The sequence below is a fragment of the Alexandromys fortis genome, unplaced genomic scaffold, assembly GCF_014885135.2.
Source record: "Alexandromys fortis isolate MF-2015 unplaced genomic scaffold, M_Fortis_MF-2015_v1.1 scaffold_220, whole genome shotgun sequence".
Taxonomy (NCBI): domain Eukaryota; kingdom Metazoa; phylum Chordata; class Mammalia; order Rodentia; family Cricetidae; genus Alexandromys; species Alexandromys fortis.
Window position 1 is genome coordinate 1,409,281 of NW_026068099.1, and position 17,400 is coordinate 1,426,680.

Below are 17,400 nucleotides of genomic sequence, written 5' to 3' on the forward strand. Positions count from 1 at the left end.
GAGAGAGAGAGAGAGAGAGAGAGAGAGAGAGAGAGAGAGAGAGAGAGAGGATGATCTGGGGGATTGGACGATGTAGAGAAAACACCATATATCACCCAGATGTTTGTCTACTACGGCCCAAACATCAGGCTTTGGGGAAACATTTGGAAGACACAAAGCTCCTTTCAGGGCAGACAACTGCTCGCGGCCCCATGCCCTCTCTCCCTGTGTGTGTGTGTCTACCCCTTTCATGCCTCTTTGTGGTCAAGTTATAAAGGCCTGTTTAGTGGGTGGGATGACGTCACGCTGACCACAAAAGCTTATATTTCCTGCTACTAAATCCACAGCCCCTGCTGACGAAGCGGTCATTACAGAGCGAGCTTGTTCTGTCTAGGTCACTCTGAGTGGGGATAAAGGCACTGGGGGCAGGGGGCCTGTTGAGAGAGCACAGCCATTATTCCCCAGTGTGTCTGCTAGCCTGCTGATCCTCATCTTGTTGGAACTAAACGATGGAAATAGAAGAGCCTTTGTGCTTCCTGGGGCTCTTTCTCGGGAAGGATCGGGGAGCATACTGGGAGGTCACATGGTGGAGAGAAAGGAACAGATGAAATCCAGGTCGTTGATTTCCATCTCTCATTTCAATGCAGAGTGATTTTGCTTCTCAGCCTCTGGGTATGGCGGTCTCCATTTTCCTGAAGGAAAAAGGACTTCATGCAGGGACCGAAATTGATCATGTGATTGAAAGGGATGTGTTTTATTCCTCAGATGCAAGCCTCATTTCTTCAAGGTTCTTACTGTACCTGAGACACATAGCAACTGTGGCTTCTCCATTTTGAAAATGTCAAAGGTAGCTTCTGGTTTGGAGAGTTATTTTTGTTTTGCTTATTTATTTTCCAGGCATCACCGGGAAAGAGTTTCTCTTTGTTTTCGACAGTTTGATGCATATCTGTGCCATGTGTTGTGTTTATATTTGCCCTATTACCTTCTTGTATGCCCCTTCCTTTCACCTGGGGCCCTTCTTCTGCCCACTTTAGTCTCCTAATGTCTACACCATTAAAGAAAACATCTTCCCGCCTCCCAATAATCATTGGCAGTCTTTAACTTCTCAGAAGGAGACTAGAGCTCTGTAATGCCTCCTACATCCAGAATAAGACATTGGAGGCCCAATCTTAGGCAGGTGTCTTGTGGCAATGTCAAGCCTTGATGCACGATTATAGACTTAGATGCAAGAGGAAACTTGCCAACCGGAGTCTAAGAAGCCACAACAAGTATTTAGAGCGGCAGAGAGGGATGGGCCAGGACCAGGAGATACCGTGGACGCAGTGGCATTGGGGCGGGGCGGAAAGCATGCAAGATTTCAACAGTTGGAGGTAGATTAAAGGTGACAGTGTGGCGAGTCCCACCCAAGAGCCCCTGTGTGTCATCTGACGTCACAGAGGCATGCAGCACGTCCAGTGGGACTTGTGTCATTGGCCTCTGGCATCTGAACTGCAGATGAAACAAAATTATGCAGCTACAGCTTTTGAATATTTCAGACAATCCAACTAATTTCAACATTGACGGATGCAGAAAACCACTGTTTAGCCAAGATAATGTGGAATTTTCCTAGCCTCAGTTCTGAGCTTAGACAAAGGGCTCAAATTCCCACATTTTCCTCTTCTTCTTCTTCTTCTTCTTCTTCTTCTTCTTCTTCTTCTTCTTCTTCTTCTTCTTCTTCTTCTTCTTCTTCTTCTTCTTCTTCTTCTCCTTCTCCTCCTCCTCCTCCTCCTCCTCCTCCTCCTCCTCCTCCTCCTTCTTCTTTTTCTTCTTCTTCTTTTTTTACTCACCCCTATGCCCCATCCTGAAGGACTACTATGCACGGGACCACAAACCTCAAAAGGACATTGGAACCAGTCTCCCTGGTGGCTGGAGAAAGGCTGTGTTACCGCCTGCCATATAACACAGGTGATTGGGATAATTATTTGCCTGGCCTAGTTGCATACGGGTTCCTGTGGACCAGGTTTGTTTAGGTTGGTACTCTATGGAAACAAACACTTGGAAAACTTCCATGTTCCTTTTATCCTGTGTGCCTACCATGCACCGACTGGAGGAGGTTATGTTTCCTGGTGAGGCTCCTGGCTAACTTTGGGGGCCTCTGCTAGGAGCCTCTGTGTGGTCTAACACTCCAGTCGTTTCTCCTGATCTGAAAAGGTGAGGCACTTGGTATGTTTCTGCAGTTTCCCATGAGCTGCCATGGTCTGCCACAGACATTAGCTCTGTTAACCACATTTTCCCTGGAGCACACTAGATGAGCCGCTGGCAGAGACGCTAACCAGCATTTTCATTTCCTAATTTAAAAACGCCTGTGTTTGGCAAAAGAGACAACACAAGCCAGAAAGGCAGCTTCAGAGTGCCCCCGTAGGGAGATGGTCCTGGGTCTCCTCCATTGGAGTGTTTGAGGGAACCCCAGAAGATGAAGTGACTTTCAGAGAAGATGGGCATCACCACTGTCACCCTCTGGAAACAGAACTAGGAGAGAGAATGTCACAAGTTGAAGTATTCTATTAAGCTAATAAACGAGTCAAGAAACATAATATAAAGACATTGATAACTAGAACTCAGGAAGAAAAGGAGATTTTAAATTGGCCAGCTAAATAGTAGAAGCAAAGAGAGTTGACTGAAGCCAAGTTGAGAATCCATGATATTGTCACCAGACTCTGCACACCTAACATGAAAAAGAATGTCACTCCACAGGCAACGCCAGAAGGAGATCAACCCCCAGGGAGAAAATTGTGAACGAAGCCAGAAAGCAAAACTTGAGAGCAGGACAAAGAATGAACTCACAGAACCCATAGCCTGGGTCAACATTTAGGAAGATGGGACAACAGTAGAGGCACTAACATGTGAATCAGGACACGTCTGCCACACATACGGGGGTCTTTCAGTGTAAACACATATGAAAAAAACACACTTTTCTCCAAGAAGTAAAATGCATGTTTTTTTTTTCAAAGTGAAAAAAATAAAACAAAACTGGAGGCCATTAGTCTAGAACCCAGAGTGAAGATTATTTAATTAAAACTAGGGATGGGAAGCATGTGTCTTAATGATTAGGAGGGATGACATGAAGTTGCTCATATATTCATTGCCTCCAAAGAGATAAACACTGTTTTGGAAAAATGACGACTTCACTTTGTTCCTGCGGCTGCAATAGTCTCTGCTTTGACCTATTATATAACTTATTTCTGTAATGCACAGTCTGATGCTATCTATTAATCTCTACTTATCTACCCACCCATTCATCTTCAGTGGAAAGAATATTTTCTGCATGATTATGGTAACAAAGGAATCATTTTCTATACAATATTAAATGTAACTGTTGAAAGAGAAAAGAAAGTCCGTCTTCGTTCTTAGATGTGATTTCCATGATCCCAAGGAACATTCTTGACTGATTAATTTCCCATGTTGATTCACATTTGGCTGAACTAGCATGATTGGCTCTTTTGAATTTGGAAAGACACGTCTTCACTGACCCAAATAATCCGTTTGTTGATTTTACTCAGACTAATCTATTGATTGAATTTCTTGCCATTGTTTTCAAGTGGAATGCTAATGGTCCAGCCTCCTTCTGTGTTTCGAAGAGGTTTGCAAGTGTGGTTTCATTAGCCCAAGACCAGTTTTCTGGAAGGCTTATAAAGTTACAGCACTTCAGGAGTAGAGAAAATGAATAGCTTGGGTGACGCCCAGTGTAAATCCCAGACTAGAGAGAATCTTGTGACCAGCAAGAGTCTCACTGACTGTGAGGTTTTCCAAAGCAGATGTAGAAGGCTCCCATCTGCCCAACTCTAATGCTTACTCCTGCTGCGCCCCGCTGTTGACAACACTTTTTAAACTTACAGCCTAAAGTACCACCCGACTTTTTCTTAAAACTTTGGAAATGGACCTGACTCCGTTTCATTATCTTTCAAAACGTATGTGAATTCTACTGTTCTTAGCACAACCCGTACATGCCAACTGAGTGTGTGTTTCATGGTCAACTTAGTACACCATCCGTGATTACAGAGTGCCTCTAACACCGACTTGAGGACACACTGTGTATGTGGCTATGTACTACTCTCAGAGTCAGTGTTATGCCAACACTAACCCTTGCTTTGTTCTTCAGGTGATAAGGACAGGAGACCCATATAGTGGTCTAGCGCCCTCTTGTGGCTATCAAACTGAGACTTTTGAGCTTTGGAGCTACTGGTCAGTCGGATCAAAGAGCTGCTACAAAGCACAAGCCTGCGAACGTCTGCCTTCTTCCATTAAGAATATGACAAGGATCTTGTGAAGCTAACTCACTGGCGGCAAATCCACTCTACTTGGTGGCAAATCCACTCTGAGCCACGAAGGACCCTTTGGAGTGTGGAGATTAACTAGGTGTGAGAATTTAACAGGGACCTTTGGAGCAACTGCACTCCACACACACCACGTAAGCCAAATCAACGATTGAAATCTCTTCACCAATTTGAGGATAACTTACAATTTTTCCACTCACCCTTACCTGAACCCACTCATTCATTGACTCCCAGTCCTACTTGGTTTCAAGTCATTTCACATATTTAATCAGAAAGCAGGAGAATTAGGATAATATGATAAGTGATCTCAAAAGTTGAACTCAATAAGCATGTGAATGAACCCCGAATGGCTCCGGTGAAACACAAGGGAATGTTAGCCGTGCTGGTTTACTGCAAAGAAATGTCTGTCAATGATCACCATGGTGTGATGCTGGGCTTCTGGTCCCTTGATAGTCAGGAAGAGATGGATCAGTTTGGGCATGTAAATAGTACAGGAACATTTTTTCTTTGAACTACATTATCTTTAATAAAATTCCTAAATTTGTGGCACCTTTGGTATTTCATAAGTTTATTTAAGGAAGAGCAGCTTTCTCTTACTGATCAAACCCTTCCAGTAGTCAAGTCCTCTTGAGTTTTCAATTTAGAACCTTTCCAGTTTTTGCACATTCATAACTACCATAACCACCTCTGGGAAATCATAACGTGTGTGTGCACACATGTGTGAAGTTGTATAGCATATGCAAATCATATTCATAGCTTTTCTGTTTCTGATTTTCTAGAGTATAATAGGATTGTTGGCAAAATTCCATCTTCCCTGATATTCTCTCAGTTAACTGCTTTTCTCTACAGAGATCTTTTTATACATCCATGCCTAGTTGCATGTGATGTCAGCTCACACCCTGGAAAGCTATGTGCACATGTTTAATTCTAATTATACGACATAGAATGTGAAGAGGATCACATTTACTAAAGTCTATTACTCACAGCACTGAGAAATGAAGGGTCAAAAAAAAAAAAAAACAAAGTTGAGAAGAGTGTTTGCGAATAGTAAGGGCCTTGCGATTTCGCTCCCAGGTTGTAGGAACAATAGGATTGGTTTCAATTTAAGCTGGGGGTGGGGGCAGTGGAGATGACATGTGTGGCTTTCCAGTTTGATCCGGCTTTTTCCAAGAAGAGGAATGATATCAAAAGTAGGGATTGACTTGTGTTTTCTTTATATATATATATTTTTTTATCACGATGGTCTCTTTTCTTTGTGAACTCTGTATTAAACCTTAGAAAAACAGCTGACTCAGCATGACTGGGGCAGGAGGCTCAAACTAATCTAAAACTTGAACAGGCTCCCGAGTCCTGCAGTAAACTACAAGTCCAAAAATCAGGACTCGGGAGCCTGTTCTTTGCTTTAACTCTTCACAGGAAGCTACACCACTCTTATTTCAATCAGGCTGGGGTAGGGTTGGGGTGAGCGTCTTCTTCGGAAAAAGAAGATTCATTCTTATAAGGTTGAAACTTGGACTTCAGGAGATGTTGGCTTGAATTTTTGCTTGTTTTCCTCATAATAGTTCACCCACCTTCAATTTGGCAGAAGAATTAATAGCCCGTGTGATAGACCTTGCTGATAGCCCTGGGCTATAACGGAAGAATTCTTTCTCCATTTCCTCTCTATGGGAAAGTCACACAGAACTGTCACCAACCTGTGAAATAAACCACCCACCTGGTCATGAAACCATTTCACAGCCAGGAAGTACAGCCCTATTCAGCCGTGCCATATGGGAAGCAGAGAAAGCTTTTCTCCATATGGGTCCGTCACACATTAATAGGGGACATTTGCTCTATGTTTCAGCCAAATGCCTGAACTTTTCTGAAACACATGAGAAGATGATTTGGGTTTAACATGCTAAGTACTTAGACATGAACTCTGTAAAATGAATCAAAACTCAAACCATGTTGGATCATACCATCCCTGAATCGGTGGAGAGATGTGGCATGCTGGTTTCTTTAAAGAGAAAAATACATCAAAGTTTTAGAGAGAGCACGGGTTTTAATTGCCACTGTGTGGCGTAGCCACAGAACACGAAATGTTTGAACAGGGTAGAGTATTAGAAATGATCTCCAGTGCACGTGTGTGTGCGTGCACATGCACACGTGCATGCGCACGCGCGCGTACACACACACACAAAAACACACGCACATGCGCACGCGCACACACACACACATACACATACAGATCCTCATTTTCCGTTTGAAAACTGAACTTTTGAGAGAGATGGTGATTCATTTGAGAGCACTCAGGTAAGTTGCAGCCTGTAGGATTGGATTATGATCTCATCCCAATTCTTTTCTGTGATGCTCCCTTACAAAATATTTGTCTCTGAGTCATTGCTAGGTTTCTTATCTATTGCTCATATATTCAGTGAGCAAATAATTATGATGCCTTGCTGTATTTCCTTTGTTGATAAACTTCTCCATGTCCTAATTCTTCTTTATCCACAGGCATTTGTATTCATCATTCTGAAGTTAGACTATGGGGCAAGGAGACACAATCTCAAATATGCAGCAAAGACCTGCAGCCTGTTCCATAATTCTTCATCATATGATATAGGAAATATTTTCTTAACTAACAACCAAAAGAACAGGTTGTAAAGCAAAGGGTCTATATTTTTTGCATTGTAGCCCTTTATATATGAAACATTTATACATCCTCTTCCCCCCACTCTCAAAATCTTTCTATTCCTCTTGGTGTTCCCCAAGACTCATATGAGAGGATTACTTTGTAGAGTTACCAGCTGGGGCTAGATACACCAGAGTCATGTGTTCTCTGCATGCTGACCATTGTAGATTTCTGCAGACTCCTCCATCTCCCACAAAAACAAGCTTCTCAGAAGAGGACTGAGAGGTACACTTATCTACGGATATAAACATTTAGAATGCAGTTTAAAAATTATATTGGCTGCCTGGCACTAGTGGTGCACACATTTAATCCCAGCACACAGGAGGCAGAAGAAGGTGCATCTTTGTGAGTTCGAGGCCAGCCTGGTCTATAAGAGCTAGTTCCAGGACAGGCTCCAAAGCTACAGAGAAACCCTGTCTCAAAAAGCCAAAATAAAAAACAAAGATCATATTGGCTTAGGAAAATAACAGGAATAGGTTCTCCATTGCGATTTATGACTGCTCCAGCCATGTGCGGTTGAATGGGTTTCTAGGACTAGGCATGAGTTCTTCCCTATTAAACAGACCTCATAGTCCAATTAGACAATTGTTAATGGCTGTGGAGATAGAAGTGTCCTATTGTATTGTTGGGAATATCTTGCAGGACCAGTCACTGTTGTGGTTCCTAGGCTTCCAAGTTAGGTGGCCTGCTGATTGATTTTCTTCCTTGGCACCTCACATAGTGCACTCAGATGCAATAAGAATCTCCAAAGCAAGAAAAAGAAAAGTAGTTGAGGGGAGATAGATACACAGCCACCATTGATTTCTTCTCTAGGAAACAAGAGAGAATTTTCTAAAGGTTTTTCTGGATGGATTTCCGCATCTTTCTGTGGAAACAGAGACACTGTCCCCCTGTCATGCTGACACATGCCTCCGAAACAAAGTCTAAGAGAGAAGGTAGCTTGCACTAGCAAAACATTTGATTTTATTATAATTTGCTATTTATGAAAATTTAGTCTTGACATCAAGATAATAATGCCTGCTTCTCAAGAGTATGAGCTCAGACATACAGAGATTCTCTCTTTTTCTCAAGAGTATGAGCACTCAGATATACAGAGATTCTCTCCTTCTTCTCAAGAGTATGAGCACTCAGATATACAGAGATTCTCTCCTTCTTCTCAAGAGTATGAGCACTCAGATATACAGATTCTCTCTTCTTCTCAAGAGTATGAGCACTCAGATATACAGAGATTCTCTCCTTCTTCTTTGAGAACAATTCAAGTTCAGGGATTGCTTTATTGAGACATTTTCTTTATTAGAGATTCTCCACAACATGACTTTTAGGAAGCCTAGACTCTGTGGATTATCCAAAAATTACATTATCAAGTTATTTCCACAAATCAGGAATTCCTATAGTAACTCATGTAAGGTTAACAGAAGCAAGAGGAAGGCTAGGATGGCAGAGAGGAGAACCATGGCAGTGGAAGTAAGCCCTATCCACAATAGTCCAAGCTACGTGTTCACAGGTATGTGTATATATGTGAGAGAGGGGGGTACATTACTGTGCATGGTGCATGTGCGTAGGTGTGTGCATGTGCATAATGTGCATGTATGTGTGTGCATGTGTGTGCACGAAGGTGGCCACATACTACAGCATGAGCATAAAAGTCGGAGGACGGTTTGAGGGACTTGGTTCTCATCTTCTACCCTGGGTTCCAGAGATCAAATCCCATTGCCAGGCAATTGCTTTTACCTGCTGAGCCATCTTACCAGCCCAGCTTATTATTGGCACCATGTTCACCCACTGGTGTTGCCCTTGGCAGAGGCGCTTAAACAGATGAAGTGGACCAAGGGATTGGAACCATCCACGACACTCCCATTAACAGGATGTGGCAGTGGTGGAAACAGAGCCCTCGCTCAAGCAGTGCTTTGGTTTAGAAAGTAAACAGTCGCTCCCTGGAATCCTGTCTTGGGAGCAGACGAGTGATAACATTCCAGGACCTGATTTTTCAAGTCACATCTACCTCCCTCACTTCTGACAACGGGGCTTAGAGGGGTTAAGAGAGAGACCCTGTGTAAGGCCGCACACCTCATTCCACACGGCCGTGTCTATAAGCAGGGCTGTCTTTCCTGCCGTCCACAAAGAAAACAGTACGGTCATCAGTGGCCAAAAAAAGATCCACGAACTGTCAGGATGAATAGATAGCTAATAGCAGGGGAGAAATGGAAAGACGGCTTGTCTGGAATCCAGCTTTAAAACACATCCTGTCCCCTCCAAAAAATACAGGGAAGCATAGTCCAAAATAGTGTTTCTCAACTGTCCAATTGCATAGAAATCAAACAGACTGAACGTCAACTGTCCATGGCTGAGGGTCCTTACGTTTTGAAGTCCGGAAAGCTGCAGGATGTCAGTTTTAACATTTTTTTTTTTTTTGCCACATCTGTTTGGCCCTCTGAGGGGCTTTCGAGCAGAAGGACGCACAGACACAGATAAAAACAGGAAGACACGAGCTGTAGCGTCAGCTCCATCTCATTCCACCTGTGACACCTTCTGACTGCCACCCACCCGCTCAGAGCTCATCGCATTTATTTATAAAAGCCACGCCACCCATCTTGCAGGATGTTTGCAAGGAGTAAATCCATTGGAGGGCTTGACAGCATCTGGAACAATTTCAGAGACTAGGTGACGGAACGGCCATCTGAGGTCCCCAAGGCAGTGTGGGTAGTTTCCCTCCACTTTCCGCACTACAGCTTCCATTGCCCCCATATTTGTTCACTGTAAGTGAATTCACGCTAGACAGAAACACCCTGGATGGGAGAGTAGGACATGCAATCACCAGACACTACGGGATGTGACTTGTCTCCTCTCACGCTCCCTCAGTGTGGCTTTCTGGAATACAGAGCATTGTTATTTGATAGCTATACTCTTTTCATCACAGACAACCTCTCATTTTAATAGAGTCCGATTTATCACAATGCAGGGCATCATGTCTTTCTCACTATTTTAGTGAGAGAGAATTCTGGAACACGTGCTCAGTTTAACTAAACAAGTAAATTTAACATCAAAATTGCTAACTATGAGAGGTAATAAATAGATAAATTCATTTATTTACCATGCATGATTTGTACATGTATCTGAATATTATGGTACATTATATATAAATATGTATTTTATTTATTAATTAATAATAATTTTCCACTCATTTCCATATCTAAGAATGAAGCAAATAATAATACACATCTCACAGGATTACCAGTTTTAAAAGATGTGGCGTATGTAAAGTACTCTTTATAGGGGCTACTGTGGTTTGAAGGAGAAATATCCACATTTGTCTCATTTGAATTGCCACAAGACTAAGACTCAAAAACCAATCAAAACCCACCTGTCTGTGCTTAGTCGGATGCTCAATGCTTATCTTTAATTTTCTATTTTTTTTATTTTTTAAGGTGAAAAGAACTTTTTAACAAAAACATTTTCAATAAAAATTCTTCCAGGGTGACAGCCAGGACTTCCCATCACAGAAAACTATTTCTTATCCTACGTTAACATCTGTGCTGTGGCCTGAAGCTCTGTGGTGTGTATCAGAGCCGGGGTGCCTGGGGACTTCTGCCTTCTCCTTCACCATCTTGCGTATTTTCATTTGTTGCAAGCACACTCTTTGCTTACATCATCTGTTTTTAATTACTGGTCTAAATATAAGTTTAGCTTTGCTTTAAGTTTTTAAAAAATTTTAAAGGTAGATGAATTACGACAGGACAATGACTGAAGCTGTTCTCCACACTTGAGTTGTCAGGGAAACAATGACGTCGGGGAAAGGACGTGCACAAGGGAATGCCTAGAAAGCAGCACGTTAAGTCAAACACAGTGAAGGAAATGAAAGCTGAGACAAATTGTGGAAGTCAATGTCCCCTTTTCCCATTCCAAGTGAAGAAAAACACATTCTCTTATGCAAAAATATGGTTTGTATAACAAGCAACTCAAAATGTACTTGGACATATGTACAAACACACACACACCCAACCAGAAGGGTAGTTGTAGCATTCATCTTGGATGTGGGTACAAACACACCATCAGTGAGGAGTGAGGTAGGTGTATCAGTTTGCTGGGAACTGAACACACAACACTCACACACACACAAATCAATGAGGTAAGTGTATGAGTTAGCTGGGATCGGAACACACAACACTCACACATACACACAAATCAGTGAGATAGGAATACAGTTACTTTTGTCTCATCACAAATCACCCCAACACTTAGGTGTTTAAAACAATCATTTATCCAGCTTCTGACTCTTCGAGTAGAAATCCTCATAGCGGTATACAAGATAATACTGCTGGCATTGTTGGGATCTCTCATAAAAGTATGGCGGCACTTATAACATAATAGCTCAGGGTTTGCAAAAATGGAAGCTGCAAGACCTCTTGGTGACTGGACTCTCAAGTCTTGGTGACAAGACATCCTGATGACTGTAGCAATGGCAGTTTCACCCGTTGGAGGCAAAGCTTAGTGAGTCCATGTTTGGGCTGTAGAGGTGAACATTGCAGAAGGAAGGGCATGCTCGCCAGGGTCTATTAGATCTGGTTTTTGGAAACCAACAATTATGTTCCCTGTGTTGAAACAAAATTTGTCCTCCTTGTCTTTACTCCGCTTATTCTGTGTAACACGAAGTAAGCCCATTTCTATTGCAGATCTTTTTACTAAAGACCCAGTGTAAATGCTCTTGGTTTTCACTCAACTGTGACTTGAGGAATGGTACAGTTTGGAGTTTTACAGCCACCATGATAATTCTTACAAAGATTCACTTCATTTTGTCACTGATAGCTGAGGCAGAGGAAAGTAGCTAATAGGCAGAATAATGCCCCCTAAGATATTCATGTCTTAATCCCTGTGAATCCCTAAATGAATGTGTGTGTTCTGTAAACATATGGTGTGTGTGCATGTGTGTTTGTGTAGTATATATACACATGAGTATTATAATGTTAGATGGTAAAGGGGCTTTGCAGATAGTTTTAAGGCGAGAGGTGCCCCGAAGAGTTACAAATGGTTCCTCCAGCAGAGAGAAGCGATGTGAGGACTAGACCTGCCGCTCACGGCCAGCTTTGAAGGTGGAAGAAAGGGACCATATGACTGAGGGCTGGGGAAGTCTCTAGGAGCTTGGGATGTTTCTAAACTTATAGACAGCAAGAAAACAGGCACCTAAGTACCTTAAATTCAAAGAACAAAATTCCAACAACAACCGGAAAGGAATTGGATTGCCCCATGAAGTTCTCCGGAAACATCAGTGACTGGGCAACTGAATTTGAGCCCAGTGAGACCCTCGGTACACTTCTAAATCCTCCCCCCCCGAACTGCAAGGAAACTAGTTTTCATTGTCTTAAACCCTATGTGCTTGTGATAATTTTGTATGGCAGCAATAGAAAATGAATGCAATTCATTTGATGGATGATGAACAGAAATACAGGCACCATGTTTTCAGAGAGACATGGACTTGCTCGGCCTCCTGGACAGCTGGACCTCAGATCCCGCCGGTTACACTCACCAGAACACAGTCTTCTCCTTATCAGCACCTGTGATTGTGTGCATTTCCCCTTTACTAAGCAAATGCGAAATGGTACGTTGAGGCTGGTTCATTTTCATCCTTACCGGCAATTATCCTTGCAGCATGTCAAGACATTTTGGAGTCCTGTTTATGTCATCAAATGGTCTAATCCATCAGTCAACATATCCTAAAGGGAATCCTTCTGCCACCCTATGGTAACGCTGTTTTTCTACCTGTGGTATTCCCATGCTGCCCTGACCCCTGCTTTTAAAATCTTTATGTTTTTCAAGGTGCAGATTTAAACCCATGTCTCTTATGGAGCAGTGTCCCATAACCCTGGCCAGAAGCAATCTGACCACTGGTCAACTCCACATGAGTTTGCCATCTGTGATGCTGATGTGGGATAGGTGCACTTAGATGGTAAGTATTCATCTTTCTTCTTAAAGTGTAGTCCTTTTGAAGACAAGGATTGTCTTTTATAATTTTATATTCCCTAAAGCCACGCTGTCTAATGTAACAATTGCTTTATGTAAAATAAAAATCCATTTAGCATGTCCGGATTGTGCCAAGATGCAGGGCTCTAGAACAATCATTTTTAATGGAAGTGCTTTGATAAAGATACGTAAAGAGGCAAGTACTCAATACTCACATACACAAATAAACAACTTGTTACCCAACGTTTCAGAGGTTCTTCTGAGGGAAAATGATGGCTCGGAGCAATGTTTGTATAATTTTTGCTGTGCCATCTGCTTGAATTCATGAGCATATTTCACCTCGGACTCCCGGAGACAGTTGGGTTTTCAACTCAAAGAACCTAGCACGGTGCCTAGGACAAGGATGTGTTGGGCAATCCATTCAATTGGTTTGTGAGGTTTTCTTCACACATGATACCAGGTACTATCTTAGCCCTGCGTTCTCCTGTTCATTCAATCCACAGCAGTGTCAGCAGCAAGTATTAGTGAGAATGGGAAACGAATTAGCTAGGACAATACCGACTGTCAACTGTAAGAGATCCCCAACTCATGAAAAGAAATTCAGAGGGCAGGTATTTAGAAGTGGGATTCTACCGTGAGGCTTATATACATGTATTGTCATATATCTATATCTATCTATCTATCTATCTATCTATCTATCTATCTATCTATCTATATACACACATATATGTATATATACATGTTTTTTGTGTGTATGTGCATTTATATGCACATATGCAAGGTTTTTTTGCAGCTCCTAACTGCTGTCTCTGGCTTGCTCCTATGAATGTCACAAGGAGGCTGCCTTTATTCAAACCACAACTTCCAGCAGAACAATAGTCTGTGTCATGAAAGAAATGAGCTCTTTCTTATGGACCTCCCAGAAGACTCCTCTCCATAGTTAGTATTTTACTATGCAAGGATACATACCCACCCCAAACCAATCAGTGGTAAGGTGGCGGGATATGTGAGGTGAAACACAGGACCATGGGTAAGAGTGTGGCTCCTGATCCACGGTGGGGGTCTGTTAGAAAGAAACAAAGGGGTGAAAACTGGAGAGAAAGCTAACCGAAGTACTGGCTGTGATTGTTAATTCACCAAACCCAAACTTTATGCATATATACAATGCGTGTATACATTCTCCCGTTTCTCCTTACATCTCTGTGTGGGTTCCCTTCTCTGGAGCCACCCATGCTACTCTTGAAAGCTGTTGGGAAACTGAAAATTGCTTCCTGCTTTTACATCGTGGTATATACGGAAATGGAACAACAGGCAAGAGCTCACACTGCGCCTGGCTCTGGCTCGCCAGCCCGGTTCTCACCATAGTTTTTGAAAATAAGAATCTCTGTGAGATGCCAGCTCCTAGAGTCTCTACCCTGTGTCAGGATTTGTTTCTCTGCCTTACAAGTGGACAGTGATGGCTTATGGCTCAGATGAAGGACTTGAAATTGGATTGTTGAACCGAAACAGACATTTCGCCTTCCAGAGTCAAGATGTTTATTCCACAATTGAAATTTAACTTCTTTTATTCCCAATTTCCAAAGAAACTACAAAATAGAATGTATGAGGTGAAGAATTGGGAGCAGAGTGTATAAAGAAAGAGTTGAGGAAGATCAGTAGATCGATTCCTTTATTTTTAATCTTAATTTAATGACAAATCAAGACTTAGGTTACCCTCAAATCCTAACTCTTGCTTGCATTTTGGAATATGTTCTATACTTTCAAATTCACTTTTAGTTTCTCGGTGCTTGAATCTCAACGTTGATATGTAAGGGAAGTAGAAGCCTGTGTGTTTCCCTCATCAATACAGAAACTACATTTCAGATGTTGACCGATTTGCCCTAAGTCACAAAACATGTTAGTGGCAAAGTGTATCCTGGCAGTGAGATACCCTCATTTTTAAACTTTGTTTCTTCGAATTACAAGAAGCTACCTGATAACACGTCCCTCCTTTCTGCCAGTTTACTGAGAGAATGGCCCACTTAGTGCTGGGGGTTAGGAAAACACACGTTAGATCATCAAAGGCACCAACCAGCTGTCCCACGGCAGGTCTGGGCCTTTGGTAATAGATGCTAGACAAAGAGAGGATCCTTTCACTCCTGTGTAGAGGGGAATATTGTCTATAAAGGATGGGCTGACCCAGGAGAAACTTAGTGATGCACTTGAGTTGAGACAGAGGGAGATGAATGAAGAATTCCAAGGAAATTCAAAGCTAGATGGTTTTCTGGAACATTCTGTGAGCCCACAGCCCTCTGGACCTATGTGCTACACACATACAGATGAGTGTTTTCTTCCTTCTTTGGTCTGTTAATTCCCTGGCCACTTCCACATGGCCAAGGTCCAGCCAAGCTCCTTTCTCCTCAGTGGTGACAGGTCTTACCTCCAAGAGTCCTTACTGTGAGTTTCCATAGTCTCCAGCTTGTAATGAGTGATTTTGCTGCCTTCCTTAGCTCCCCAGGAGAGCACAGCTACAAAATATATTCAGATGATTGCCCCATGGAATGCCACAGGCTACCACCCTGGCAGCAGACCCTTCCTACTCCATCCACAAGCAAGTACCCAGATCTGCTTGCCTGTCTTCCTGAAGTCACCCCGTATACAGCTCCCATTTTTCATTCTGGACCTGGAAAGGGCTGAGCAGCAAATTAGGTGATATTCTTAGGTGTGTCCTCATCCCCCTTTCCCTCTTCCCTCTCCAACTTTTGCCTAGAAAACATTCCACCCTGATCCAGGTCTGCTCATGGTAGACGATTTTGGTAGATTGATTTCATTATTATTACTACACTCCATCTGGAATAGAAGATGCCTTCTGTTGCCTTTTGAACATCTGGATGAGCCGGGTATATGTCCACCTCAGAGAGGTGTCTGAGAGAAAGTGATCTCAGGATGGGCCAGGACTCTGCATGCTCCCTCAGTGTTACCGCTTAGGAGATGATTCAAGGCCAAGTGTGCTTATGCCTACAGACCAGAGTTTCTGTAGAATAGCTCACTGATGGAGACTGCAGTCCATCAAGTAGATCATCCAAGTCTGAGTTCAAGTAAAAATGCAGATGGGCTGGAGAGATAATTCAATAAGTAAAGTGCTTGCTCCAAACACAAGAATCTGAGTTTAATTCCTGGAACAAACATAAAAACTGGATGTTTGAGTGATGCACTTGGAATCTCAGCCCCAGGCAGGTGGGGACAGGTTGATCTCTGGGCTCTCTGTCCTTCCATATCGCTTGGCCTTCTTAGTGAGTCTCAGGTCAATAAGAGTCCCTGCTTTTAAAACAAAGATGGCAGGAGGCATTTGAGGGATAACATCTGAGGCTATTCTTTGACATACACGTATACACACACACACACATACACACAGGCAGGCAGTTGGGCAGACTAACAGACAGAGAGGAGAAGGTATCAACCTGTGGTGGAAGCTTCTAGCTTGTCTGCATATCTACAGGACATCTGAGTTCCCACACAGCACATTTTGTATGACAAAGTAGCAGTGAAAGCTAAAACAGCAAAACTCCCCATCTAACTATGGCATCTAACAGTCACCACAGTGATACAACATTTTACCTTCTTCATCAGAGTGTAGCACTTGGCCCTGCTTCTCGGGCTAAGTCTTCCTTGCCTTTATTCTTTTAGGAAAAACAGTCTTCTGGCAAAGCACCCTTCCAGCTGTCTGTAGTCACCTCATAGATGATGGACAGCGCATCTTCCTAGCCAGGTATTTTGGTAGGTTTTTGTTAGAGCATTTTGTTAGCTAGGTTGCTAGCATCGCATAGACACCGCTCCAAGGTGGGATGTCTCCCCCAAACATTTGTTGATTACCTTTCATGCTTAGATCATGTTGTATGAAGTGTCAGGTTGAGGTCTCCAGGAACATGGCATTTGCATGCTTTTTCTCCTTGGGACATTCCTGAACACTCTTTAATGAGTTGGTCTTAGTCTTAAAGGATCTAAATAACTCCCTTTGAAAGAAATATGAGGGAAACAAAAGTTGGCTGAATGCTGCCAATAGATCTGGATAGTATTTATATCCATCTTTGCATTCCTTCATTGTCTGGGAACGGCATGACTGCTGCCCTAATGAACTTATAGCCACTGTGATTGACTGCAGAGAACTTGTCCAAGATGAAGCCCATGAACCCCAGTCATAGATGAAGATGCGATAAGTCACTTAAACTCCAATAGATAACTCCTCATCCATGCCCACACAACTGACACTTGTTTTGTTAAGCCTAGTGGGCCATAAAATAAAACCAAAAAGATCTGAAAGTGGGATGGAGACGAGGGGCTGGGTTGGGGGAGAGAAGGAGACAATAGAGACGGGTGGGTTGGGGAGGAGACGAAGACAGTAGAGGGTGAATGTGGCTGTAGCCTGTTATCCGCATGTATGAAATAGCCAAAGAAGAAATTCATTTTTAAAAGAGTTGCTCCCAGTGAAAATGGGGGATATAT